Genomic DNA, 25,699 nt, shown 5'->3' with positions numbered 1-25,699 from the left:
GACAGATGACGGTGGTGGTTTAACCTGTGGGTCACCACGCCACAGACAAAGGGAGAGGTTGAGAAGGAGAGTCACTTATGGGAATTTCAGCCTGTGGGGGAATTGAACACACAGCCACGCAGCCACCTCACCCAACTGAATCCCAATGATGAACTTCGCAATAATTCCATAAACGATAGCAAAACACATAACATGTAAAATTCTTGAAGTGTTTGACAATCTTTCAGCCTCTTCTACATGACATCAGCCTGTTTCATTGTTAAGGCAGTGATGTAGGAGACTTGAATTGTTAAATATTTAATGTAAATTTTAAACTTGCACTTAGCTGATGCGAATATTGATGCATGTTAAAATGGTAACAGGGGAGTAAGACATTTGAATGTTTGACAAAAACTGAAAGAACTGTGAATGCTGTGAATCAGCAACAAAAACAGGAGTTGCTGGAAAAACTCAGCAGGTCTGGCAGCATCTGTAAGGAAAATAAATCAGAGTTAACGTTTGGGGTCCAGTGACCCTTCCCCAGAACGAAACGTTAACTCTGATTTTTCCTCACAGATGCAGCCAAACCTGCTGCGTTTTTCTATTTGAATGTTTGCCTCGAGATTGAAGTGACATTTATTTGACTGAATAGGTCATTGGAGTAACAATTTCTGGCAAATTCACCCCATGTTCCTCCTTTCATATCATGGGGGAGAGAGGAAACCATTGATGTGAAATGATTTAAACAATGGTGAGAATCTGTCCAGTTGGCATCCTGCAGCCTATTCTCAAGTAAGAGATTTTTTGCACAAGGGCATAGTTTTAGAGTCAGAGCTTAGACAATTAACTAAATGCACATCCATCAATGGTGGAACAAAGGAAATCAGAGATGCACAATTGGCCAGAATTGGAGGAGTGCAGAGAACTTGGGAAGTTGTAGTGGATGATAAAGTGATAGAAATAGGGAAGTACATGATCACAGAGAGATGGGAACACAAAGATGAGAATTGTAAAACTGTCTTGAGACAATGGGGCAGGCCATACAAGGTAAAGAATTGGATCAGTTCCCCCACCACCGTTTTGCTGGATAGTGGTTCTCAGGAGAATAACCATGTCTGTGACAGTAAGGATACACTGGTATCCCCCTCTTATTTTGAGCTAGAGTCCCACCTAGCCCATTAACACTTTGTTGAATACATCCCTAAAAACTGGTTGGGGGAATCAGGTGCAGGTTTTATTGCAGGTCAGGGTTTTCCTACAAGCTGAAAGTGCAGTAGATTCTGAAAACCTTTATACATTCCTATGAAGCTGTGACCAGTAGAAATGTTAGCTGATATGGGCTTGTGTTTTGTATACACTGACATGCCTCGTCATCAGAATTTCATGACTTAGCCACAGTATTGCCTACAGTACCCTGCTGGCTCCACTACCTGGTGAATCACTGTCTGCTCCTCTTTTGCAGATCAGTGAAGAGGTCTACATTTTCTCACCAGCACTTCATTTTTAATGTTGGAGCACCGAAGTACTGCTTCTACCTTAGCTCCAGTGTAAGCAGCCTGAGCTAGTGATTTTAACAATGGGTCAACTTGTTGGGCTGCTATCAAGAAAGTTCTATTTATTACCTGCTTGGAGTCTTTTAAACTCCCAAAAAGTAATCTGATAATCTGACAGACCACACAGTCAGGGAAAATGACAGGCATTTGTTGGTCTCCCTCCTCAGTAGTTTTCTTGGAAGCCATTGGGAATGCTATTATGCAAGTCATTGATGTTAGCCATGGAAAATGCAGGGTTACAGGGATAGGGTGAGGAGGTGGGTCTGGGTGGGATCCTGTCCGGAAGAGTAGTGTGGACTCAATAGGCTGAATGGCCTGCTTCCACACTGGAGGGATTCTATGATTTTATCAGAGGCAGAGTGACAACAACTTTCATGATCACTAGTCCCAACACAAGGTCACACTCCAGCAGCACCTTGTAATGGGGAATAGTCATATACTCTCTTTTAATCCTTTTTACTGGCACCTTGCCACTTGCTGCACTCTCAGGTAGGAGGGCCATGTCTTTTCATAGCAATAGAGTCTGACTGGCCCTGGTATCCCTTAGTATTGCTACAGGCTTGCTTGCCTCACACTAGGGAAATGTGGCCACACTTCCTTTGCTCGTAAAATTTCAGTAACTCTCAGGGATTTGTTTAACCTCATCTGTACTCTCAGGAGTGTCTTTACATGGATTCACAGCTGCAGTCGGAGTCATAGCTTGGGTTGCTATACTTTCTGACTGACTCTCATTGTCTGAATGGGTGATTGTGCTCCAATAAATCCCCGTTGGTTTCTCTGGTAATACCAAAAGTTGGCCCAGACATGCCCCATCTCTCAGCAGTTAAAATACACAAGTTTCTTGGCCCCCCCTTTCATCTCAACACCATTCTTGCAGTCCTGAGAAAGGCTTCCAACATTTCCTTCTCTCCCACGGATGTCTAATTTACCCATCACTCTTCCCATCCTTTCCAATTGGTTGAGGTGACTAGAAAACAGGAGTTTGCGGATCAGCTCATAATCATTAGTGAATGTGGTTGTCTCCCTGGACCCAGTCACTCTCTGGTCCTTATAGTGTATTCTTATTGGGAGGGAAATGAAGTTTATAAATTCTTCAATGAGAATATCTCATTGAGTCTTCTGTTTAAGTGTCCACACCCACTTTTCAAAATCAAGCCACAGAAGGTTTCAAATCAGGTATGCCTGGTCAGATGGAGATAGCAAGAACTGCAGATGCTGGAGTCAGAGTCAATACAGTGTGGAGCTAGAGGAACACAGCAGGTCAGTCCTAATGAAGGATCTTGGCCCGAATTGTCGACTCTCCTACTGCTGTAGTGCTGCCTGACCTGCTGTATTCCTCCAGCTGCACACTGTATCGACGATGCCTGGTCAGGTTGTTTCCTGAAGGAACAGAATTTTTTATTCATTCATGGGATGAGGGCATCGCTGGCTAGGCAGTATTTATTGTCCATCCCTAGGCAGTTAAGAACCAACCACATTGCTGTGGGTCTGGAGTCACATGTAGGCCAGACCAGGTAAGGATGGCAAGTTTTCCTTCCCTGAAGGGTATTAGTGAACCAGATGGATTTTTCCTGACAATGGATTCACAGTTATCATTAGATTCATTATTCCAGATATTTTTTGAATTCAAATTCCACCATCTGCAATGGTGGGATTTGAACCAGATCCCCAGGATGTTATCTGGGTCTCTGGATTAACAGTCCAGTGATAATACCACTAGGCCATTGCCTCCCCATTTCTGATGGGATGCCTCTGATACCAACTAATACACACTTAAGAAAGCCTTTTACAAGGCTTCATAATCAGCAGCACTTTCCTTAGGCAAAATGGTATAAACCTTCCCTGAAGATTTACCCTCCAGTAATAAGAAGCAATGTTGGACTGGCCTCTTTAACTGTCATTCCACCCTCTCAAAAGAAATTAAAGAAACCTTCTACGTTTGCCTCCTCAAACTAATATTCAATTAGCAAGCTAAGTTGCCTTCACTGTCAATTCTGATCAAGACGTACTTTCAAAGGCTGTAGCCTTCCTATTCCTCAGCTCAAGCTGTTTTAGTTTAAAATCCTTTCCTTCAGTTTTTCCTGAAACGTTCTCTCTTTTCTCCTTGCTCTTTCCCCTCTCTCCCTCTCTATTTCCCATTCCTTCTCTTGTTCTTGACATTCTGAGTTCCTGCTCCAATTTTAACTGCTGACCACCCCTTTCAAAATAGTGGGTTTTCTGGCTTTTTGCTGAAATTCTGATCCTAAATGCCTGGATGAACTATTTAAATCTTTAAGATCCTCAAATGTAACTTCCCTTAGTTCTGTTAGAGCACGCTGGCATCGAATCCATACATTTCTGTACTGAAGAAAACATTTTGAATTTTGTTTTAATTTTAAAAATACTGATATCAATGCGACACTTTGCCCACTGTATTTCTTTTGTTTTGTCTATGGGTTCACATCTTGGCATGACCCTCTAAATTGCTATGACCAGACTCTGAATTTTTTACTCAACCATGGGATGTGGTGTCACTGACAAGGCCAGTTTTTATTACCCATCCCTAATTGCCCAGAGGGCAGTTCAGAGTCAACCACATTGCTGTGGATCTGGAGTCACATTTTGGCCAGACCAGGTAAAGACAGCAGATTTTCCTTCTGTAAAAGACATTAGTGAACCACATGGATTTTTACAACAATCAAGTGATTATATGGTTGCCATTAGACCAGCTTGTCATTAAATTCAAAGTTCACCATCTGCCATGGTGGTATTCAAATCTATATCCCCAGAACATTAGCCTTAGGTTCTGGATTACAAGTCCAGTAACATCACAACTACACTGCTGCCTAAGCTCTCAGGTGAGGAATCATGAACTGGCTACCCTTCTTTCTTCGTCCATCCCTCAGTTCATTGCAGCAGGTACAAGTTAAAAGGGTCCCTTCCCTCTGGATACCTATCTTCCACAGCCAAATAAACTTATGTTATAAAATTAGCCAATTCAACCAGACTTCTTTAGTGAACAAAATGTATGAGTTTATTGTTTACTGCACAGAAGAAGAAATTGTAACGCAACACACATACACGCAGTTTGCAAATAACAGCTGAGTCCAAAAAGATAGTAGTTTAAAAAATACAGATCAGTTTCTGAATTGTTCACAAAAAGCAGATAGTTGAACATTGCAGAAATTGCAGTACAGGCTACCAGTAGCATTGTTCAACACATCATGCCATTCAGTTCCATGATCTTAATTTTGCAGATTGGTTTAGATTTGTAGTTCTGACCCTTTTCAACAAAAGTTGAATTGCAGCATTCAGAGTGAGAGACAGTTTTTTTATCATCTTATTTCATATTGTCTGGCTGCTGGCTTGGAGTGTGAGAGGCTGAGTAGGGGATAAATCTTTGGCTGTGACCTTAACAGCACACTAAAGTGTGAACCCAGGCTGGTACACACTAGAACATTCAGATTCACTAGCGCATTACAGTAGATTTGAAACCTGCTTTTTAACCCGTGTCCTTGTGTGTTACTCAAAGAGAAAAATACAAAGGGTGGAATCTTATAGAAGTTTGAGCAACATGGTGAGATACTTGACAGAATTGGGAGACAAGTGCAGAAAGGCCCATCTTGATGTCAAAAACAACCTGTGTCACCTCTTATGCTTTTCACAAACAGTGTGGTGAGATGCTGCCCTTTAAAATATGGTGTAGATGATGCAAGGCTTGCTGGTCTTTTGGTTAATATCTGCTGAGTGGAGAGTTGTTGTGGGAATGGCACTTTGTAAAATGTGGTGGAAATCAGGCACAAGTGACACCATAGGGGTGCGGTTTGTAATTATTGAGTTCGAATGAAAATAACCTTCCAAAAAACATGACCCAATGTGGACTTAGCCAAGAAAATGTAAAGTTCAGCCTGAAATGTGCCTGCAGTTTGGTACGTAATCCATGGGGGGATGACTTGCTGTTGAGCAGAGGTTTGTCCGCCTCTCGTTATCTTTGTAGTCACAAGACAACATAGTCCAGTCTAGTTGAAGTTGCTTTGAAATATCAGTCCCGCAGAGAAATGTTGCCAGCCAGTCACTTAATTTACAGCCACAGTTATTCTGTATCTGCAGCAGTCCTTTTTTTAAAAAGCACATTTTGGAATTAAGGGCTAAAAAATGCCTGTAATATTTTTGGTTCGAGGCCATCATCCTGGAACAGTCCATAAAGATGAAAACTCAGTGTCTCAGTCTTGGAGCTGCATTGCACAATTCAACTTATACTTTTCCAGACCAGCTTTTGTTACTTAAAAAACTAGATCAGTGCTCTTGCGTAACCTTGTCCACTCAGTTTTTAAATTGAGAATACAACAAAGTTACCATTACAATCAAAATGTGTGGAAAGAGGTGATTTTCTAGTGCATTCATATTTCACTTCCATGGGTGCTTGTGAGTTAGAGGTGTTTTCTAGGTGAACCAAATTCCACATTTCAGCTTATGTGTTGAATAACTTTCTAATGTATGAGCAAGTAAAAGGGAGTGTATTGTTTGCCTTAGCAAAATACAAAGAACAAATTTTTTTTGTTGAACCAAATTATGTTGCAGTAAGGAAAGTTGATGAGAGCCATGGATTAAAAAATAATCATCACAACTCCATTGTGAAAGATTTAGTTAAAAGATGTGTTACAATCTACAAATTACAGACAATGCAAGTTGTTGTATTACAATCCCCACGTCACATCTACATGTATAATTTGGAATGCAATGTGGAGCCATGCACTGGCAACATACAGAGGGAAATGTGAACTGAATCCACACAATTGGAAATAGGGAATCTTTGGCTACATCAATCATTTTACATAACAAAATATAATTCTTCATTAAAGTCAATGAGGAGTGAAAGCATGCAGCATATAATACAGATCGCCAATTCATGCCAGCTTTTTGCCCCAAAGGTTGCTTAGATTATCACAGAGTGGAAGGTTGGAGTTTCAGAATGTGCAGATTTTCTTTCTGCAAATGCCATACTTCTGCCAAATCAAACCACATGTTTATGTCCTCCATATTGACATCTCCCTAACTTTTCTAGCCAGTTCAGTATGTCACTGTTTGTCATTGTTGGAAATAAGAATAAGGGGAGAATTTCTTATGTGCATTAAACAAAAAAGCGGACAGTCCAGACTTAATTTGGAACTAGTAACCTATTTGCGGCATTGCTACGGTCATGAAGCCCTGAAAAATATCTCGATATTTGAAACATTTTGGTATTGCTCTCAGATTCTGCATTAACCAGGCCTGAAAAATGGCACATTGCCACCTGTTTCAGGTACTTGTTAGTGAAGGCCAGCTAGTGAGATTAAACCTGACAGGTGCAGAAGTATGCCAATAGCAGCCAGAATAAGTAGCACAAATCCACTGCGGGAAGTAAGGAAGAAAAAGATATATTTTGCTATCATGAAAATGCAGAAAAAGAGGAAGGAGATTGAGATGGGCTGGAGATGAATAACAGTTAAAACATTTGGATCTTAAGGAACTGAATGACGTGCACCTGTTTTGTTCATATTGGGTGGTTTTGATAAAAATCAGTTGGAAGTGGTTTCAGTCGACGGTTTCACAAGAATTAAGCTGTGGCTTTGAAATCTGGCTATATTGAGGACTGAGCATGGTAAGTGTAGTTAATATATAAACAGGATGAAAGGCATTCTGAGAGTAAATTGAATTGGAACATCGCTGAACAATAACAATGGACTCAATTTTACCAGAAATCATCTCATTTTGACAAGTTTCATGGAGGGTTTCTCTCTGTGAGCTCTAGTGGGTTTTCTCACCATTCCCTGCAACTGGCCTCATTACCTATGTACCACGCCTCTGTAGCACCCACTGTTCTAGCCTGTCTTCCACCAGAGGTGAAAGTACTTAGCACTGCTGGGACGTTTTGGGTTCTCAGCACAGTGCCATTTTTAAGACCCAGCTGTGCACCCAGACAAGTACTGCCAGCCAGGAGTTCCCATTTGCTATGCACAATAGTGGGAGGGGAACCAAAAAGTAATGCTTCTCAGGGCATGTTGATGGCATGGCTGACATGTCATTACAAACACAAGTGCAAAATTGTAAATGTATTTCTATTTAAGAAACAGACTAGGTTGCAGGTACTTAGCATCATTCCACCTTAGAACCCTGTCTAAAGGAGTGCTACTCGTGATGCCCAGTATCATATAACGTCAACTCGTTTTTCAGTGTGAGGCCATTGCATACTGGAAAGCCTTCAAATGATTGAAAACATTCAGTTTTTGGAACAGCAACCGATTCATAGACTCATACAGCATGGAAACAGACTCTTCGGGCCCACCAATCCATGCTGAACATAATCCCCAACTAAACACTTGCCTATTCCTGGCCGATATCTCTGCAAACCTTTCCTATTCATATACTTATCTAAGTGCCTTTTAAAACGTCATAACTGTGCTTGTATCCACCACTTCCTCAGGAAATTCATTCACATGCAAACCACCCTCTGTGTAAAAAGATTTGCCCTTCATGTCTTTTTTAAATCTCTCTCCTTTCACCTCAAAAATATGCCCCCCCTCGTCTTAAAATCCCCTATCCTAGGGAAAAGACACCTACTGTTAACCCTATCTATTGGAGCCAGATGTCAATTTGGTCCTATCTGGATTGATATGCATGATGCTGCTAGGCTCTATCATGCAGGGTGTCATGTTCCACCTGATCAATATCCTCATCTTCATCCTCAGAAGTCTGCTGTTGCTCTTACAGCTCTTCAGCATCCATCATATCTCTTCTTCGCTCGCTGCTGTTGGTAGAACACAACATACAAGGATTATGCGGCACACTCGGTCTGGACTGTACTGCAAGGTCCCCCTCCCCTACATAGACCAATCCAAGCAAAGGAACCTCCTCTTCTGGACGTTAATCGTAATATCCCTTGTTGATGAGTGGACAGCCTCAGTCAGGAGGTTGAATAACCGAGTCATCAACCACGGTTACAGAGTGTAGTCTTTGACTCCAAGTAACCATCCTTGAAAGGTATCTAGCTGTTAATGGTTAAACACGGTGTCCATATTTCTGAAGCAGTCAGTCCACGTTGAAGTCCTACCAGATCCAGTTGTGGTCCATTATTAAAATACCTATACCTTCATTGAGGTGGGAGATGGTGGACTTTGAAAAAGAAGGCCATGAAATGCCTCTACATGGATCTTTGACATAGAGACATTTTTCCGATGATTGCACTACAATCAGTGTTGGCCAGATACAGTGGGAAATTGTAAGTTCTGCATGATTACTGATACCTTGTACCCCCCTCCCACATCACCCAAGAAAGGAGTCATTGCATTTAAGAGCATGTTGGCGAATACTTACTGGTCAAGGAGGGAGGAAATCAGCTTCATGTCCTTTGTAGCCTATGATATCTTGGATTGTCTTTGTGAATTGTGGCCTGCAGATGCAAATTTCAGGGTCACTTATGATTACTGCTGCTTCACAGAAATGACTAACCTCAATCTGCAATAACAAAAGACATGGTCAGGATTTCTTATGACCAGAAATTGTGTCACAAAGTTAAGAGACTGCATGCATTTGACATGCAGGTTCCTATCATTACAGATGACTTCAACCTATACTGAGGAAATGTCTGGTTAATGAAATTGCCCCTTGAAGGACTTCACATCACTCACAAGATCAGTCTGCCCACTCCAGGTGAGATTGTACCCATTTTCCAATTCCAGTGTACATGGACAATTCACAAAAGTACGGAAGGCAATGCAGATCACGCTTGGCACAATAAGACACAGCCTCAGCCTGGTAATCAAGAACCCCATCCCCTCCAACTCTGAAACTCCTAGTTCCTTTCTTCCTTGCACTCAATGTTGAGTCCAACAATATACTGAGCTTCCACATGTTCCCACACGCTTCTTTGAATTACAACTTCGTGACTTCATCTCCCAACATTTTCCTCCCCAGCCTGGCGTTACAGTTTAGTCATGCAGCCCTACAACTGCTCGGAGGTTTCATGCACGTGATCAGTATGCTGACAAATTGACTTCCCAAAGTTACTACCACCTCTGAGGTCTGCGCGTGGGAAATAACAAATGAGGGAAACGTGGCCAACCACCATCCTTCCCATAATGACATGTGTCCTCAGATGGGAGAATAAGAAACTGCACATCATAGAATCCCTACAGTGCAGAAAGAAGCCATTTGGCCCATCAAGTCTGCACCGATCCTCCGAAGAGCATCCACCCAGACCCACTCCATTCTCATAACCCCTGATTTAGCATGGTTAAATCCACCTAGCCAACACACCCCTGGACACTACGGGACAATTTAGCATGGCCAATCCACTTAACCTACACATCTTTGGACTGTGGGAGGAAACCCATGCAGACATGGGGAGAACATGCAAACTCCACACAGATAGTCGCCCAATACTGGAATCAAACTCGGGTATCAAAAAAAACAAGTAATAATGGCATGCTAATGCATTGAGCTGGATGTAAATAGGCCTCTCACTACTTCCTGGTGAGATCTTTGACTCACCGCTCACAACTTTGTTGAAGAATTGGATTTTTTTTCTTAACTTTGAGAGCCAATTTTAGCTATTTTCACACTGACTTGCCAATACCCATGTCATTTAGGGGCTGGGGCTGTTCCAAGGAGTTTTAATGTATTCAATATCGCTCCTTAAATATTTTAACTATTTGCTCAATTTACCTGGTATGAGTTTTTTGTTTAGAGTCATACAGCATGGAAACAGACCCTGGGGTCCAACTCATCTGCTCCAGCCAGACATCCGAATCTGACCTAGTCCCATTTGGATGAATGAATGATTTTATTGTCAAGTGTATTTTACAGTAAAAGTACGATAAAATACAGTGAAAAGCTTATATTTGTCATCATCACTATTCAGTGCAATTTTGAATAATTTGAAGAGTAAGAAAAAATGAAGAAAGCTACAGCTTAAAGAGAGTCCATGAGTCTTGAGCCAGCTCTGCACCATCAACAACGCCTGTGCCACCATCCTTCCACTGCTGCTTTGCCGCCATCTACACTGGACCTAACCAACGGTGAAGTCAACATTTCTCAGGCATCATCTTTTGCTACTGGGTTGATACTCCTCCATGAACTCCTCTCTGCTGCCAGCGCCAGACCAAGAATCGGGTCTCTCACCTCTGGGCCCACCTTGTCGATGTCGCTGTGATGCCTTTCCACCACCACCAGTGCTGGACCCAACCAACAATGGAGCTGCTCATTCTCAGGTAGCTTCTCTTGCTGCTAAGGCTACCTCGCTGACATCACCTCCACCGATGTAGCAGCTGCTGATTCCACAGTCAGGTCCTGTGCTCACTCCAGAAAATTAACTTGAAGTCTGTGCTGGGCCCACTCTCATCCACGCTGGACTTGATCAAGGTCCGTGCTCAGCTCACTCGAGATGTGCGCATTGGGCCGCCAGCTCTGTGTCCACGCTGGGCTCTCACCACCGCTGATACCATCCAAGCTCAGGACAAGAGGTGAATGAACGTATAAAGAGAAAAAGAAACAAGAAAAAAGAAAAAACAAAAGCCTTCAGACTGGATGAGCTCTGGCTCAGGAGTCCTACTCTGCTTCCATCTTAAGCTCATTTGGTCCATATCCCTTAAACCCTTCCTACTCATGTACCCGTCCAGATGCCTTTTAAATGTTGTAATTGTACCCACCTCCACCATTTCCTCTGGCAGCTCATTCTGTACATGCACCACCCTCTGCATGAAAAAATTACCTCTCAGGTCCTTTTTAAATCTCTCCCCTCTCATCTTAGACCTATGTTCTCTAGTTTTAGACACCCCTCACTTAGGGAAAAGACCTTGGCTATTCACCCTATCCATGCCCCTTAAGATTTTATAAACTTCTATAAGGTCACCCCTCAGCCTCAGGTGCTCCAAGGAAAGAAGTCCCAGCCTATTCATCCTCTCCCTATAACTCAAACCCTCCAGTTCCATTAACATCCTTGTAAGTCTTTTTTGCACCCTGTCAAGTTTAACAACATCCTTCCTATAAAAAGGTGACCAGAATTTGAAGATTAATCAGTTGGAGTTGTGAAGTTGGACAGTAAACTTTTGTGAGAAAGTGTAATCCTCCACAGGTCCTGAAATGAGCATATATTAATTTTTTGGAGCAAATAATACTAAAATTTTGCTTGAATAACGAAATCTCAAGCTAACATTGTAAATATCTTTTGCAAAAAAATTAAGAATATCATTTATGAAGTTTGAGTATGTAATGAAAATTTGCCAACTAACTTAATTACCATATTTTTATCAGTTGCTTCTGTTTGCATCTCACCATGAAACCCTTCCTCAGAAAATGCAGCATCCTTCATTTCTCACTAACTCAAGCAAATTTGTGAGCTGATTTTCATTTCTTTGCCTCTGTGCCGGTTTTCAAATCTTTGCATTGTTAAACTGCTGCTAGGCATGACGTGTCATTAAGTGCTCACATTTTGAGAAATGCCCAGAGCTGTATAGTTCTGCATGAATTTCCTTTGATTGCCTTTAACAAGTAGGTTTCCACCCCATTGCTAATGTTTGTTAATCCATTTTTGGAATGTCAGCAGTCATTCCAGAAGCACTAAATACTGACAAATAAATCTTTCTTGAAGCTGCTAACTTTTCATTTCAACAAACATTTCTCCTTTCAGTGGATTCAACAAAGTAAGGAATTTTGTACTCCTTTCCCCCAATAAAAGTTACAAAAAAATGTACACTTCAGAAGTATTTTATTGGCCATAAAGTGCATATAGTGTATCATTTCCATTTTTGGAGGCCGAAAGTAGAGATGCCATCAAAACTCTAAATTAGAAGTGCTAATGCCTGAATGTAAGAAGAATATTTTGGTGAGTGTTCTTTCTTTTTTGTTCAAAATAGGATGAAACAAAATGAAATTGGTTTGAATGTTTAATCATTTGCTCAAGTACTTCATGGTATTCACAGAGTCAGTTAATAATGTGAACCTTAAACATGGGTTGTTACGGTGAGTGATTGAGGACAATTGGGCTGTATGTAATGAGCCACAGGACCAAGTAAACTGGACAATTTATTTCAACTTCTGACACACCCAATTTTTGCCTTACTGCTCCTTGTCCAATGCACCTGTGGGTAAACTTATTTCCCCTATACTTTTCAACAGTGCCCTTTGGTGTATGTCTCTTTGGAGAACAGGATACTTTCTCAGTGAAAATGCTTCCAACTTTTTATTTTCATTGACAGTCTTCTTTAATAATCTACCAGTTAAGATAATACAAGTCACAGCTGTCAAATCAAACGAACAAAAGTTCTCCCTCTTTAAAGGGACTCAACCATTAACTTCCAAATTCAAAATGAAACCTGCTGGCTCCTGGAGTTGACTGTACATCCTAGTCTGTTGAGTGCTACTAACTGCAGAATGTCTCTAATTTACCTGTGGAAATTGAATATACCCTCTTCATTAAAACCTGGGCATGGATACAGCTGCCAAAGCAATTCAGGACCGTAAAGCTGAGCGCACTCTTTGACTGCACACTGCTTGAAATGGTGGATGTCAACCACAACCAGGCCTAGTACCAAATCAATGAAGAGATCTTCCACCTTTCCTTCCACAACAAATAGCCGAGAATCAGTAATGTGGTCGCTCCATTGTAGGTCCCTACTTCTGCCAGATGACAGGTCAGAATGCCAGATGTGTCTAGTCTGAAGACAAGGGTGAAAGAGTGGATAATTTACAGAAGCAACTCACAAAACCTGTTCATATTGAGTGGAAAGGTACAGAATGAGTTTTAGAGAGACTGTTTTAGATTGAGGATTTATGTCCTCACAGCAATGAGAAATTCTCTATGAATAGATTCTTATAGGATTGTTTCATGTGCTTGAGGCTCCATTTGATAGAATTGGAGCAAAATGTAACTTTTAACACCTTCACCTTTAACTGGGTCTCCAACCAGATAAGCTTTCTCAACCTTTAACCTCAGTTATCTTTACCTTTAGGTCAGGATAACTGAGCTCCATTTGTCCAATTAGCTAAATAAGCTTGTACGATTGGAAGTAAAATGTTATTCCCCTTCAGGGTATCAAATTCATCAGTGACTTCCATGATGATTTGGAAGAAACGTTACTTCAACTACACATAGTAAACATATGGCAGTGAGGGGTTTACTACATTTAGCAAAGAGTCATTTAAATCTTGAATTTTTTATTTCCAAATGCAAGGATTGCCTTTTTTTAAACAGCTGAAGTTGACAGGAAAAGGGAGCAATGTTTCTTTTCGTTACTTTTGATGCGTTGCCTTGGGAGAGAGTTCATATTTCCCATGTCATTAGATTGAGCTGTAAGTAGTTTAGCTTCATTGTTTGTTTTGGATAGTTAAAATTTTCATAGATTGTTGAAATGAATTCCCAAGAATAGATTGCTCATTGACATTAGGACAGAAGTTATTCTAAATTATAAGGAAAACTTATTTGTGATTAAAATTTCTTGGAGGTCTTCTGCTATAAGACATTGGCAGAATCTCCTGGAAGATTACAGACGTCCAGTTGCACCTCCTTCCGCCCCTTATTTGTACATCTTCGGAAGCGGGACTGGGATGTGGACAGAAACATTCACTGTTGAAATTCCCAATCTCAGCCTGTAATAGACCCGTTAAAACATTAGCAGAAAAGAACCATGCACAACCTACAAATCTGTCATGTGCTAGTCATGGTTCAGGGCTTTTTCCTGTCAGTTAGATAGTTGTGTGTTCAAGATTCATTTAAGAGGCTGTGAGGAGGATGGATTGCTGAGAGGTTAATGAAAGGAAGCTTAATGATAGTGGAATGAAATGTCCAAATAGTAATACCAATTCACTATCATAGCTATGCTAAATCAATCTGTCTCTTAGCTGTCTTGGAGGGAATGCCATGGAGTAATGATAACATCACTAGTCTAGCAATCCAGAACCTTACACTAATGTTCTGAGGACATGGCTTTGAATACCATGACAGATGGTGGAATTTGAATTTAATAATAGTTTGGAATAAAATGTTTGCCTAATAATCTGTTGTAACATTAGCCCATCTGGTTCACTGATATCCATTGTAGGTGGAAGTCTGCCATCATAACCTGGTCTGGCCAACGTATGACTCTAGACCCACAGCAGTGTGGGTGACTCTTAACTGCCCTCAGGCAATTAGAGATGGACATTAAATATTTGACTAGTCAGCAATGCCCACATCAGCTAAAGGAACTTTAAAAAAAGCCATGAACATGCTTCTTGTTTGCCTAGGTTACACCTTCAGCAAAGAAGTGTTAACATTGAGCTCCTCTGGCATCATCTGGAATGTCAGCAAAGTTGTGAGCAAAGAGGCATACTACTGTAGCTCATGGCGTGACCGGGCACAGAAGTTGCAAGAGGGATATAGTTTACAGAGAGCTTTTGATGGGTCAAGTAAGTGGGCAAAAGGTTGGCAAATGGATTCTAATGTGAGAAAGTGTGAAGCTGTTCATTTTGGAAGGGAGAAGAAAAGAATAAAGCATTACAGGAGGTTCTCCTATAACCTGTGTTCCGTCAATGCAAATTGGCTATAACGTAATTGATGGACAGAGGAATGGTATTTGTAAAACGCGAACTTGCATTGGCCATAATGCAATTCCATCGCGTATGGATTGCATGTTATAAACCTCAAATATAATATCAAAAATCGCATGACACCAGGTTATAGTCCAACAGGTTTAATTGAACACATGAGCTTTCAGAGCATTGCTCCTTCCTCAGGCGCGATGAGAGAGGAAGTATCAAGACACAGAATTTATAAGTAAAAGATCAAATGATTATACAACTGATGCAAATATATTTAATAACCCTAATTTGGCTGGCTGAGTCCCTTCTGTTAAATCCTTAATCAGTTAGAAAGGAGTTACAGGTTTTGATTGATTAATCTGCAACTCTCTGAATTTCTCTTAAATCAATGTCCCGAGATAACTCAAGGTTTCACCAATGCATACAATAGGTGACGTCTCAGGTCAGACAATGTCTTTTGTTCTGACGCTTTGTTTAGAAACTATCTGTGTTTTAACTTGGATTCAGATTGGTTTCATTTCCAAAGCAGGAATTTAGAAAATGACTGATGGTGTCCACAAATTGTGTGCTTTTTGAACAAAGTATATAAACGTGTGTGTCTGTGTGTGTGTGAGAGAGAGAGAGAGTGAGATAGTGTATACTGTAGTGGGGTCACCTGTAGTGCGTCATGAACCCAAGATCACAGTTGCAGCCATCCTCAAGGGTACCGAACTTGGCTATCAGCCTCTGCTCAGCGACTCTGCGTTGTTGTGTATCCAAAAGACTACCTTGGAGGACGTTTACTGAAGATCTGAGGCCAAGTGCCTTTGACCACTGGTTTTTTTTTTTTTTTTTTTTTTTTTTTTTTTTTTTTTTTTTCGGCCCTCCAAGCCTACGCCGATCCAGATCCTCTATCTAAACCTGTCGCCTATTTTCCAATTATCTATATCCCTCTGCTTCCTGCCCATTCATGTAACTGTCTAGGTACATCCTAAATGACGCTATCATGCCCGCCTCTACCACCTCCGCCAGCAACGTGTTCCAGGCGCCAACCACCCTCTGCGTAAAGAACTTTCCATGCATATCTCCCTTAAACTTTCCCCTCTCACCTTGAAATCGTGACCCCTAGTAATTGAGTCCCCCACTCTGGGAAAAAGCTTCTTGCTATCCACCCTGTCTATACCTGTCATGATTTTGTAGACCTCAATCAGGTCCCCCCTCAACCTCCGTCTTTCTAATGTAAATAATCCTAATCTACTCAACCTCTCCTCATAGCTAGCGCCCTCCGTACCAGGCAACATCCTGGTGAACCTCTTCTGCACCGTCTCGAAAGCATCCACATCCTTTTGGTAATGTGGCGACCAGAACTGTACGCAGTATTCCAAACGTGGTCGAACCAAAGTCCTAACATGACCTGCCAACTCTTGTACTCAATACCCCGTCCGATGAATGAAAGCATGCTGTATGCCTTCTTGACCACTCTGTCGACCTGTGTTGCCATCTTCAGGGTACAGTGGACCTGAACACCCAGATCTCTCTGTGCATCAATTTTCCCCAGGGCTTTTCCATTTACCGTATAGTTCGCTCTTGAATTGGATCTTCCAAAATGCATCACCTCGCATTTGCCTGGATTGAACTCCATCTACCATTTCTCTGCCCAACTATCCAATCTATCTATATTCTGCTGCATTCTCCGACAGTCCCCCTCACTATCTACTACTCCACCAATCTTAGTGTCATCTGCAAACTTGCTAATCAGACCATCTATACCTTCCTCCAGATCATTTATGTATATCACAAACAACAGTGGTCCCAACATGGATCCCTGTGGAACACCACTGGTCACAGTTCTCCATTTTGAGAAACTCCCTTCCACTACAACTCTCTGTCTTCTGTTGCCCAGACAGTTCTCTATCCATCTAGCTAGTACACCCTGGACCCCATACGACTTCACTTTTTCCATCAGCCCACCATGGGGAACCTTATCAAACGCCTTACTGAAGTCCATGTATATGACATCTACAGCCCTTCCCTCATCTATCAACTTTGTCACTTCCTCAAAGAATTCTATCAAGTTGGTAAGACATGACCTTCCCTGCACAAAACCATTCTGCCTATCACCAATAAGCCCATTTTCTTCCAAATGTAAATAGATCCTATCCCTCAGTATCTTCTCCAGCAGCTTCCCCACCACTGACGTCGGGCTCACCGGTCTATAATTACCTGGATTATCCTTGCTACCCTTCTTAAACAAGGGGACAATATTAGCAATTCTCCATTCCTCCGGGACCTCACCCGTGCTTAAGGATGCTGCAAAGATATCTGTTAAGGCCCCAGCTATTTCCTCTCTCGCTTCCCTCAGTGACCTGGGGACTTGTCCACCCTAATGCCTTTTAGAATACCAACACTTCCTCCATCCTTATGTCAACTTGACCTACGGTAATCAAACATCTATCCCTAACCTCAACATCTGTCAAGTCCCTCTCCTCAGTGAATACTGACGCAAAGTACTCATTAAGAATCTCACTCATTTTCTCTGACTCCTCGCATAACTTCCCTCCTTTGTCCTTGAGTGGGCCAACCCTTTCTCTAGTTACCCTCTTGCTCCTTATGTATGAATAAAAGGCTTTGGGATTTTCCTTAACCCTGTTTGCTAAAGATATTTCATGACCCCTTTTAGCCCTCTTAATTCCTCGTTTCAGATTGGTCCTACTTTCCCGATATTCTTCCAAAGCTTCGTCTGTTTTCAGTCGCCTAGACCTTATGTATGTTTCCTTTTTCCTCTTTGCTCATCTCACAATTTCACCTGTCATCCATGGTTCCCTAATCTTGCCCTTTCTATCCCTCATTTTCACACGGACATATCTGTCCTGCACTCTAATCAACCTCTCTTTAAAAGCCTCCCACATATCAAAAGTGGATTTACCCTCAAACAGCTGCTCCCAATCCACATTCCCCAGCTCTTTCCAAATTTTGCTATAGTTGGCCTTCCCCCAGTTCAGCACTCTTCCTTTAGGACCACTCTCATCTTTGTCCATCAGTATTCTAAAACTTATGGAATTGTGATCACTATTCCCAAAGTAATCCCCTACTGAAACTTCAACCACCTGACCGGGCTCATTCCCCAACACCAGGTCCAGTATGGCCCCTTCCTGAGTTGGACTATTTACATACTGCTCTAGAAAACCCTCCTGGATGCTCCTTACAAATTCTGCTCCATCTAAACCCCTAACACTAAGTGAATCCCAGTCAATGTTGGGAAAATTAAAATCTCCAATCACCACCACCCCGTTGCTCCTACATCTTTCCATAATCTGTCTACATATTTGTACCTCTATCTCACACTGGATGTTCGGAGGCCTGTAGTACAGCCCCAACATTGTTACCACACCCTTCGTATTTCTGAGCTCTGCCCATATTGCCTCACTGCTCGAGTCCTCCATAGTGCCCTCCTTCAGCATAGCTGTGATATCCTCTTTGAACAGTAATGCAACTCCTCCACCCCTTTTACCTCCCTCTCTATCCCGCCTGAAGCATCTATATCCTGGGATATTTAGTTGCCAATCTTGCCCTTCCCTCAACCAAGTCTCAGTAATAGCAATAACATCATACTCCCAGGTACTAATCCAAGCCCTAAGTTCATCTGCCTTACCTACTTCACTTCCCGCATTAAAACAAATGCACCTCAGACCACCTGTCCCTTTGCGTTCATCCTCTGATGAAGTTTCCCACTGGGAGGGAACATCCCTGTCTGGCAATTGTTGCTTGGTGTCCATTCATCCATTGTCGTAGCGTCTACATGGTTCCACCAATGTACCATACATCAGGGCATCCTTGCCTGCAGTGTACAAGATAAACAACACTGGCGGAGTCACAGGAGTATCTGCTGTGTGCATGGTGGGTGGTTTTCCCACGTGTAACGGTAGTGTCTATGTCGATGATCTGACATGTCTTGCAGATGTTGCCATGGCAGGGTCATGTGGTGTGGTTGATGTTATCCTAAAGGCTGAGTATTTGCTTTGAACGATAGTCTATTTAAGGTTTGGTGGTTGTTTGAAGGCAACAAGTGGAGGTGTAGGGAGCATCTTAGCGATGTGCTCATCGTCATCAATAATGTGTTGAAGGCTGCGAAGAACATGGCTTTGTTTCTCCACTCCGGGAAGTACTGGATGATGAAGAGGCATTCTGTCGGTCGTATCTCGTGTCTCTCTTCTGAAGAGGTTATTCTGGGTTTTTGCTGTGGCCCACCGGAACTGGCGATCAATGAGTTGAGCATCGAATCCTGTTCTTATAAGGGCGTCCTTCAACACCTTCAGGTGTCCATTGTGTTCTTCCTAATCTGAGAAGATCCTGTGTGTGCATAGGGTTTGTCAGTAGGGGATGAATTTTTTAATGTGTTTAGGGTGGAAGCTAGAGAAGTGCAGCATTGTGAGATTATCCGTAGGTTCGCGATAGAGTGAGGTACAGAGGTGTCCACCCCTGATGGAGATGCGTGTGTCCAAGAATGAGACTGATTCTAAAGAGTAATCCATGGTAAGTCTGATGATGGGCTGAAACTTGGTGATATCACTATGTAGTTATTTAGTGATTCCTCACCACGAGTCCAAAGGAAGAAAATGTCGTCAATGTATCTGGTGCATAGCGTTGGTTGGAGGTCCTGCACAGCAAAAAAGTCTTGTTCGAACCTGTGCATTTTGGGTTCATGTTGCACTACAGGCGACCGCACTACTCTATACACTTTCACATACACACATTCTCAAACACACACTTTTTCTCACTCTCTCTCTCTCTTACACGGTGGCACAGTGTTTAGCACTGCTGTCTCACAGCACCAGGAACCCGGGTTCAATTCCACCCTTGGGCGACTGTCTGTGTGGAGTTTGCACATTCTCCCCATGTCTGCGTGGCTTTCCTCCGGGTGCTCCGGTTCCCTCCCACAGTCCAAAGATGTGCAGGTTAGGTGGATTGGCCATGCTAAATTGTCCATAGTATTCAGGTATTTGTACATTAAGTGGGTTATAGGAGGATGGGTTTGGGTGGGTGCTCTGAGGGTCGGTGTGGACTTGTTGGGCCGAAGGGCCTGTTTCCACACCATAGGGTTTCTATGATTCACACACACACACATATATAAATCTATCGGGTGCATTTGCATTTGCAGATACATTCTATTTTGTTCAAAAGCACACAATTTATGGACACAGTAAGTCAGTGGGGAATTTTCTAAATTCCTGCTTTTGAAATAAAACCAGACTGACTCCACACTAAAACACAGACAGTTTCTAAACAAGGCGTCAGAGCAAAAGGTACTGTCTGACCTGAGATGTCACATCTTGTATTCATTGATGAAACCTTTAGTTATCTCAGGACATTGACTTGAAAGAAATTTAGAGAGTTGCATATTAATCAATCAAAACCTGCAACTCCTTTCTAATTGATTAAGGATATAACAGGAGGGAGTCAACCAGCCAATTTAAGGTTATTAAAAACATTTGCGTCAATGTACAATCGTTCGATCTTTTACTTATAAATTCTGTGTCTTGATACTTCCTCTCTCATTACACCTGAGGAAGGGGCATCGCTCCTAAAGTTTGTGTGTTCAATTAAACCTATTGTACAATAACCTGGTGTCATGTAATTTTTGACCTTGTCTAACCCAGTGCAACACCAGCACCTCCACATCAAATATAATATCACACAGAGAACAACCGTCTTATTAGGAAAATACGTGAAGTCTTAGTTTGAAGAGTTTATGTTGAACACATTAAATGCATCAGCATTATATAAAAAGGTCAGATTCCTCTGCTTCACTTACCTGAAAATCTATCCAGAAGTCTGTGCTGATGCAATGTCAGGTCAGATCAGCATTTAAATGGAGAAGGGAATTTTACTAAAAATTGTCAACGTGTCAATTTCAGGAGAGTTTCATGGAGGATTGCTGGCTGTGAGCTCTATCTCACAAAATTTTGCACTGCTCACCTCTTTTGGATCATGGCCACTCCAACGACTTTCCACTTATTTCAGGCAGGTGTTAAAGATCACATCTGAAATTGCTCGCACTATCCTGTAGTACTGACTATTGCTGGGATTTCCAGTGGCAGAACTCTATTTAAAGCCCAGCTGTCACTTCATTGTAAATACAAGGTCAGATTCATAAATGTGTTGCCTCTTTGCAGCATCACCTGTCTGATAAACTGTCATGATAGCTGCAGCTATAAGATTGAAGCTACACAGGTGAGGAAGAATTTTGGAAAATGTAATTGTTATGCGTCCTTTGTGCCTCTAACCTCACTTTTCCCATAGGCCCCTTTATTTATATAGCAGGATTTTCCATAACGCGATGCTGCGCTGGAATGCAACTATCGAGTTATAGCAGAACCTCCTGTATTTAAATTAAGAAAAACTGCAGAAGATTGCAACACAAAGGGACTTGGGACTACTTGTACATGACAGAAGTTGGCATACAGGTGCAGCAGGTGGTCAGGAAGGCTAATAGAATGTTGGCTATTATTTCAAGAGGGTTGGCATATAAGAACGAGGATGTTTCACTGCAACAGTACAAGGTGCTGGTGAGACCACATCTGGAGTACTGTGAGCAGTTTTGGTCCTCTCATATGAGGTTGGATGTCATTTAATTGGAGGCAGTTCAGTGAAGACTCACTAGGATGATCCAAGTTATGGAAGGATTATCTTATGAGCAAAGGTAAAACAAGTTGGCACTCTACTCATTGGAGCTTAGAAGAATGAGAGGTGATCTCATTAAAATATGTAGGATTCGTAAGGGGCTTGAGAGGGTAAATGCTAAGAGGATGTTTCGTACCATAAGAGAGTTTAAGACCAGAGGGCATAGTCTCTGAATAAAGGGGTGCCAATTTAAAACTGAGATGAGGAGGAATGCCTTCTCTCAGAGTGTTGTGAATCTTTGGAACTCCATATCACAGAGAGCTATGGGGGCAGAGTCCTGGTGTATATTAAAGGCTGGGATAGATAGATTCTTAATCAGTAGGGGAATCAAGGGTGAAGGGGAAAACACAAGAAAGTGGATGGGAGGAACACAATCCCATTGAATGGCGGAGTTGGCTTGAGGAGCCAAATGGCCTACTCCTGTTCTTATTTCTTATGGCCTTAAGGTCTTAATCTAAGGCATCTTTTGATACACATTTGGACATGTAATGTTGCATGAGTGTCAAAAATTTTCTTGACAACTCTGGAGAGTTCTGAACACTGATGGAAGACAGAAAGAACTGTGTGACAGTGCTGGCAAGTTTTATAAGTTGAGCTGGCCTGGCAAAAGAAACATTGGGGACTCCTCTGTTAGGTAAATGCACATTAAAAGGAGTTAATGACTGAAAGTAGCATATGATGTAAAGGTTGAGAGTTATGGCGACTTTCTGTGAATGTTGGTGACCCTGGTTACTTCTGGAGCTACTGCAATGAACTGGAGCTTATTCCCCCAAAGCTTCATTGCAGAAACATAAATTTCTGCAAATGTCTCAGAATGTGCACCTGGGTGAGTAATGCTGGGATGTGCTGAGTCTCCTCTGATGCCCTTTAATTAATCTGCCTTTCATTCAAACCCTCTGTTACTGCTATGCAGCACAAAGATCAAGTAAAGTGGAATTCCACGTGGAGGTCTGTTGTGTCACCATCTGATCGTAACACAGTAATTGTGTGGAAATAGAATGCAGAATGTAGGAAAACCTTTTTCAATTGTTCTTTCTCAGTAACTATAGTGATACAGTCAAAGGTCTCCACCAAAAAACTCAGTTAAACATTGTCACTTTAACAAAATAGTTCCACCATGATGATTGGGTAGTTGTAAACCATATGCTTAATAATGAATGTTGCAGATTTCTGATACCAGGTAATGTGTCAAGCAATTGGTCAAACTACTATGACCTATTCTCTGTTCTGAACAGTCCAAAAGAAAGTTTATTGCACCTCACTGTGAAATGCAAACATTACCTTCACAGACAGATATGTCTAGGTTAGTATTTGGCTATTTAGTTACATATAGCATCATGCTTCCACCAATATGTCATGCTTAACATGGCCCAAGTTAAGAGGGAGTCCAAGACCTTTATACTAGCTGTGTTACAATGATGATACCATGTACATGTTAAAAGATATGAATACACACTGATCGTAAGACATAACACAAGTATTGCTATCAAAGTGTATTCTTAAGTAAAAGAGGATTCTGAGCTAGTAGATTTTGATGCAGGTAGGGAGGTGCAATGTAGAGTAGAATAGGCAACCAATTAGTTCCTGCCCATCTTATGACCTTTTTTTTAAAGTAAACTGTTATTTTAAGTGTGAATGTTGCAGTCCTTGTACCTGTTGCATTGTGGACTGCAAGTAATAGGCAATTTGGTAGCTTGCTGCTGTAATCAATGCTGATTGCCAATTGAACAGGCATCGGGGATGGTTGTGCATTCCGATGCAGCTCACATTGGATCTTCTGGCACATCCATGATAGTATGATTGTTCTGCGGCTGAGATTATTGTCACTTCCATCACGCGGTGATGTTCCAACTGTGCACACGCAGAAACATATCTTTGCAGTCCTACGTCATGGCAAAAACAATGGAACAGCAGCTGTTAAGAACAAAAATGGTGCTGCCCATAGAGTCATACTGCAGGATAGAGTCAGCCTCTTGAGCTTCAGCTCACTGCAATCAATTTTCCAAAACATCATTACAGAGTGCTTCCGCCAGAGTAAGTTAGCCAGGAGTATAAAAAGAGAATGCTAAAAAAAAGGAAATATCCTCTTGGTGTCGAACAAGAAAGTATTTATTATGCAAACAGTGAAAATATGATCATTTTAGAATTCTGTGATAATGTACTTTTTCTGTGAGTATTTTCAGTCATATGAACACCAGTAGTTTACTTTCTATTGACAGTAAAAGACCAAACTACCAAGCTGGAATATAGAAAAACCTTCAATTGGAAGAGCTCCTTGTTTCTTTTGTTTGTTATTCTGTGTAGTTCTAGCACCTTACTTTAATTTTTAGTCTTTCCTTAACAAATTGAACTTCCATAATATACCAGTCTTTAATGATGGACATAATCACACTTTATAGTTTTAGGCACCTATCTTTCCTGCACTTGTATGGCTCCAGCTAGTTCGGTCAACTTCATCTGAACGTGATATCTCAATGTTTATATATGAGCCACCTCAACTTAATTTGTAAATTGTGAAATCTTCAAATCTGTTGCAACCCAACTGCTCACTTTTGAGTGTTACTGGAGTAGACAGTATATCTGAATTAGAGAATAATTACTGATGTCTTCTGTACATGCGCAAATGTATTCTGGCAAAGAAGGCTCAGTTGCAATAGTGTGACGTCACCAGTGCATCTGCTCACATGCAGTAATTCTCACCTCTGCCCCCATCTTGAAGTTGGCAACACAGACTCCGTTACTGTGTGCCCTCATCCTCTGCCAATTCTGGTTTGCACCTGCACAAGTTGTAACATTGCCTGCTCAGCTGTTCTCTCCACTGCAGCCCCTCCAAGACTGGCTTGCTCCCTGAAACAAGGACAAGCACTCAGCAGGTTCTACAAAGCATCAGCATAAAATTGCTATTGATATTTCACCAAATGTTTAAACAAACAGTCATCTTCAAAGTTGCACCCAAGCATGTTTCCACAGCTTCACATTATATACCAAAAAAAAGCTGGAATAACCTCCCTCCACAAATAACCAAACAATTTTACAGGCACTTAAATTCTACTTAGGAGTAACAAGAACAATTAGGATCAGGCATTTGTGCAGCATAATGTTAAGATCCTAGCACATGTTACTACTGGGCATGCCAGACTTCTGAATGAAACCTGGCTTGATAAATCTTACTATTTTTTCATTTTAATATGGCGGCCAGTTACCGAAGCATAAGCACACAAGGCTGCAGATTTTCTTTAATAATAAAACAGAAGTTTATGACGTAATAGAAAAGAAGAAAAAATATGACAAACTAAGCCGTCTATATATCGAATATAGCTGGAAATATCTTACAACACACAATGTAAAGTTTTCATCCATTCCCCAACACTGTCACTTTACAGTATCAAATCCAGAGAGATTACCCTTTAACTTAAATCTTTAAGTTTGACTCAACTGAATCTTCCCATATCTTTCATGTGAACAGTGAAGTCTTCTTGCAGAACTACTCACAAACGGAAAACTTAGACTTTCTCAGTCTTTTAACAATTTGCTGATATCTAACCAAACACTCAAGGCTTGGAAGTTACTCCAGCTAGCTTTCTACTAAGCTAATTTATTCAATTACCTGTTTTACACTCTTTCCCGTAGAGAAATTATATCGTACTTCTAACTCCAGTCAGGTCTCCTTCACACTGTTCAAAAACTTCGGTTCCCTGGATTTCCAATGCCAAAATCAATACTCGCTTATCCCAAACCAAGAATAAACCAATGACCCTTAATGTTTACACTCCTACTTATGAACCCAGTAAAGTGTAACAATCTTCCTGAAACACTCCAGGGTTCCCTACCTTCTGACATATACTGGATTTACTTATGGTTCTAGAAATACTGACTGACTTGGTTAATTTTTAAACCCATCACAGATGTAACCAACACCCATATGGGACAACAAGGTGCAGAACTGGATGAACACAGCCTTTCTGCTCCTATGA

The 25,699-nt window shown here is 41.5% G+C and overlaps 2 protein-coding genes across 3 annotated transcripts in view; both read left to right on the top strand.

Annotated features, from left to right (window-relative positions):
- LOC109913838 (cadherin EGF LAG seven-pass G-type receptor 2-like) overlaps nucleotides 1-25,699 on the top strand; it is a 990,249-nt gene that overhangs the window by 401,674 nt on the left and 562,876 nt on the right. The window lies entirely within an intron of this gene.
- elapor1 (endosome-lysosome associated apoptosis and autophagy regulator 1) overlaps nucleotides 1-25,699 on the top strand; it is a 126,949-nt gene that overhangs the window by 1,517 nt on the left and 99,733 nt on the right. The window contains exon 2 of one of the 2 annotated variants that reach the window (XM_048612105.1): nucleotides 9,108-9,200. The exons of the other annotated variant lie outside the window; for it this stretch is intronic. The gene's annotated coding sequence lies outside the window, so the exon portion shown is untranslated. The remainder of the gene's footprint in view (nucleotides 1-9,107; nucleotides 9,201-25,699) is intronic. 2 annotated transcript variants of the gene reach the window in all.

Source organism: Rhincodon typus, chromosome 25 (genome assembly GCF_021869965.1).
Source record: "Rhincodon typus isolate 14 chromosome 25, sRhiTyp1.1, whole genome shotgun sequence".
Lineage (NCBI taxonomy): Eukaryota > Metazoa > Chordata > Chondrichthyes > Orectolobiformes > Rhincodontidae > Rhincodon > Rhincodon typus.
The sequence above is the reverse complement of the archived record's forward strand: the minus strand, read 5'-3'. Positions and strand labels throughout refer to the sequence as shown.